Raw genomic sequence first — 4,569 nt, forward strand, 5'->3', positions numbered from 1 at the left:
TCCTATCCCAAGTACCCTCAAAGAGTTGCCTTCACACCCCTAGGGATCCTGGAGATCCTTTCAGAGGATCTGTAAAGTAAAAACTACTTTTATAATAATCCTAAGATTTTGCCTATTAAAAAAAAAACTCTTCCCTTTTCCAGTTACATATCTATGCAAGACTGGATTTTCTTCATCTGTTCAAACTAAACAATATGTTTAAATAGAGTAAATGCAAAAACAGATATGAGAATCTAGCTGGCTCCTATTAAGTCAGACGTTAGATTTACAAAGTTATATGAAACAATGCCACTCTTCTGACTAGATTTATTTTGGAAAATAGTTATTTTTCATAAAAAATATTATGTCAACATGTAACAATAACATATTATTTAAGTTAAATAATAAATATTTTAAAATTTTATCACCATGGTAATTTAAATTTCCACCATGGTAAATATCAACAGGATAACCCACATAAACAAAAGCCACTTGTGGTCCTCAATTTGTTTTAAGAGAATAAAGGGGTCTTGAGACCCAAAAGTTTGATAACCACTGCTCTACACATTCCAGATAATTGTATGATTGAAAAGAAATAGTTTGTTGTAAGATGTCCTTTACAATAGGTTGCCCATTTCCCTTTCATACCTTCACCAAGGAATCCCTTTTTATGGGTGTATATAAGTCTCAAACATTTTATATAGATAGGAAAATTGGCATATGTCGGTAATTTTTAATATTTTTCTATTAAATGTCATTTAATAATAGTAAGGACCAGAATTTTTCCAAATTTTATATCTTCCCTCCTCTTTCATATATATTGAAAATCAGTTTATTATTGCCCTCAAAATGTGGTGTGTTTTTTTACTGGATAATTTATCTGGTACATAAGTTTTCCCACCATTGTTTTCCTTAGTGTCATTTCTACTTACTCATATAGTACACAAAAAGGATGGTGATGTTAATCCAAATATAGTAGTTCCACTGTCATTGACAGAAAACAGAAATCTTTACAAGTCTAATTTATCTTCCATCTGTTCAATTTCATCCTCCCATTTTCATCATTAATGGCTTAGTTGAGACTCTTATAAATTTGGTTTTTCCTTCATTTCTACTCATTTTGTTAGGCATAGTATTGCTTGTAGTCTTCCACAACATTTTCTGTAAGATGTTACAACTAACTTTATCTTCCAAACTGGTGCTGACTTTTCCTGTCACATCTCTTTAACTGGAAAGAGATTAAGTGTTTGATGGTATAGAAGTGATCCAGGTTCTTCTGGTCTCCTTACTGCAGTGATTGATTTACTTTAGTTAAACTTTCTTAACAAATGATGGTTGTAAGTTTCTATATCAGTTTGCAAGAATTTATCCATTTTTATGCTCTAAATCACTATTGATTAGAAAAATGCAAATCAAAACAACTCTGAGGTACCACATCTAACTGGTCAGATTGGCTAAGATGACAAAACAGGAAAACGATAAATGCTGGAGATGGGGGAAAGTTGGAACAGTAATGCATTGCTGGTGATGGTAATGGAGCTGTGAACTAATCCAACCCCTCTGGAGAGCAATCCAGACCTATGCTCAAAATGGACATACCCTTTGGCATACATACCCTTTGACCCAGCAATACCACTGGTAGGGCTGTATCCCAAAGATATCATAGAAGTGGGAAAAGGACACATATGTACAAAAATATTTGTAGCACCTCTTTTTGTGGTGGCAAAGAATTGGAAATCAAGGGGATGCCCATCAATTGGGGAGTGGCTAAACAAATTGTGGTATATAATTGTAATGAAATACATTGTGGTATATAATTGTAATGAAATACAGACTTCATAATAACCTGGAGAGACTTATAAAAATGATGCTCAGTGAGGAGAGTAGAACCAGGAGAACTTTGTACACAATTACAGACACAGTGTATGTGTGATGACTAACTTTGATAGACTGGGCTCCTCTCAACAATACAAGATTAGAAGACAACTCCAAAGGACTCATGATGGAAAGGGATATCCACATCCAGAGAAAGAACTACAGAGTCTGAATACAGATTGAAGCAAACTACTTGTGCTCTCTCTCTTTTGTGTTCTATTTTGTTTTGTCCCTTCTCTCTCATTTTTCATACCATTGGTTATAATCCTTCTTTACAAATTTACTGTGAAGGTATTTGTAAAACCTATATTTGATTGCATGACTCCATGGGGGGGGGAGGGGGGAGGGAGGAGAGGGAGGAGTAAATTTGAAACTCATGGGATTGTGAAACTAAATGTTGAAAACTAAAAGTAAATAAAGATTTTTTTTTCAAAAAGAATTTACCCGTTTTTAGCACTAACAGCTTACTTAAACTGGATAGGCTGGAACTGACTCAATTAGCCACCATATTTTCTTATTTTTATTCTTTCTGATTATTTGGTATTGATTTTTATCTTGCTCTAGTCAATGGTCTGACTATCCATAGCTGATTCAGAAATAAGCTTCTACAATAGTGACCAGTCATTTCTTGGCCATTAATATGTAATCAATTTTGTTTGGAGGGGTTGATGTTATTTAGCACTCACCATATTTAGTGTCTCCTGCAAAAAAATATATTTATAGGTCTTCAGTGAATTTTATAAACCTTTAGCCTCTCACATTTCTTACTCCTAAACCATATTTTTCCAACTTTTTTTCTCTCTTTGGAAACGCCTACCTTTGCTTCCAAGAAGCTGAATTAATATTAATTAATGTGCTGACTTGACTTGAAAGATATAAACAAATTCTTCATAGAATTGCTTTACTTCCTCATCCTCTGCAAGAAATAGAAGTGCATAAGCTTTAATTTTTTTTTGAAAAGTTAAAAATTCCTTAATTTTTTATTCCTGGTACCCTTACCACAATTTACAAGGCAATATACCTGATGTAATGAAAAGAAAAGACAAAGCTACAAAAGATAAAAGACCTCAGAAACATACATCTAATTGACACTACATTGCATTAATCAATAGCTGCACTTTTTGCAAACTGTGACTATGACAGTCCTGAATAAGAAGAGTTTCCTGTTTAAGCTGCAATAACTTTTCTGACTATAGATCATTGTTCCTTTTGTGGCAGATTTTTACAATTCCTCTAATGCATTTGGGACAATTGTCTCAAAGTAACTTGCAGCTTTCATGACAACTCCTAGCTCTCTCTCCTGCTAAGAACTGTAGCCCTCTTCTGTTGAATTTTTAGAACCTTCTGCTACCATATCTACCACTTCCACCACCAGATCCATAACCGTCACCATAAGGACTGCCTGAGCTCCTTCCACCAAAACTGCCTCCTTTCATGGGTTCATAATTTGATTTCTGCTGCTCACTATAATTTCCAAAATCATTATAGTTCCCACTGCCACCAGTTACCACCACCAAAATTTCCTCCTTCATTGTAACCATCATATCCTCCTCCACCACCACCATATCCACCACCTTGGTTTCCACATCCAGGTCCACCACCACCACAATATCCCCTCTACTACCGTAACCAGAACCACCTCCATAGTTGCCACCATCACCACCAAATCCATTATATCCACCATCTCTACCTCCATAACTGCCTCTGCTGCCACCACCACCACCATAATTACCTCTTCCACCAAAGTTTCCTCCACCACCACCTCCAAAACTTCCTCCTCCACCCATAAAATTGCCTGAGCCACCTCCATGACCTCTTTGTGAGACAGCAGACTACATCTCTTGCTTCAAAAGGGCCTTTTTCACTTCACAGTTATGCCCATTAATAGTATGATATTTCTGAACAACAATTTGGTCAACTGTATCATGATCATCAAAAGTTACAAAAGCAAATCCTCTCTTCTTTCCACTCTGTCGATCTTCCATAACTTCTATAGTTTCGATCTTGCCATACTTTTCAAAGTAGTCTCTTAAATTATATTCTTCTCTGTCTTCTTTAATACCACCAATGAAAATTTTCTTCATGGTTAGATGTGCACCAGGTTTTACAGAATCCTCTCTAGAAACAGCTCTCTTTGGTTTCACTACACACCCATCAACCTCATGTGGCCGAGCACTCATTGCTACATCTGCCTCTTCTACACAAGAATAAGTCTCAAAGCCAAAGCCTCTGGAACGTTTTGTTTGGAGATCTCTCAACACCGCACAATCTGTGAGAGTGCCCCATTTCTCAAAGTGTTCTCTTAAACTGTCATCCGTAGTTTCAAAGCTCAAGTACCAATTAATAGTTTTCTCAACTGCTCAGGTTCCTTTGGATCATGACCCTCCTCCCTGCAAGGGGCTGCAGCTGGAGTTGGGCTGGGGGCTGCCAGGCAGCTGTTTTACCTCCATTTTGAGACTGGACTTGCTGTCTCCAACTCGGGTTCAATATGGGACCGAGAGCACATAAGTTTTAATTGTATTTATTGTGTCTATTGTGCAAACACTTATCAAGAGCACTACAGAGTGAGATGAGCAAGTTTCCCATGAAATAACGTTTCTTGTTGCTTTGAACTGAGGCAAAAACAAACTCTACCAACTTTTTTATTTGTCTCTCTGAAAAGAATTTACAAGTTCTATCCAAGTTACTATCTTTCCATGGAATTCCAATTTGCTT

The 4,569-nt window shown here is 36.4% G+C and overlaps 1 pseudogene; it reads right to left on the reverse strand.

Annotated features, from left to right (window-relative positions):
- Window positions 1-2,795: 2,795 nt before the first annotated feature.
- LOC138146057 (heterogeneous nuclear ribonucleoprotein A3-like) lies at window positions 2,796-4,304 on the reverse strand (annotated as a pseudogene).
- Between the last annotated feature and the right edge of the window lie 265 nt (window positions 4,305-4,569).

The sequence above is a fragment of the Petaurus breviceps genome, unplaced genomic scaffold (assembly GCF_028583685.1).
Source record: "Petaurus breviceps papuanus isolate PSGF00001 unplaced genomic scaffold, PetGlider_PUasm1.0 90752, whole genome shotgun sequence".
NCBI lineage: Eukaryota > Metazoa > Chordata > Mammalia > Diprotodontia > Petauridae > Petaurus > Petaurus breviceps.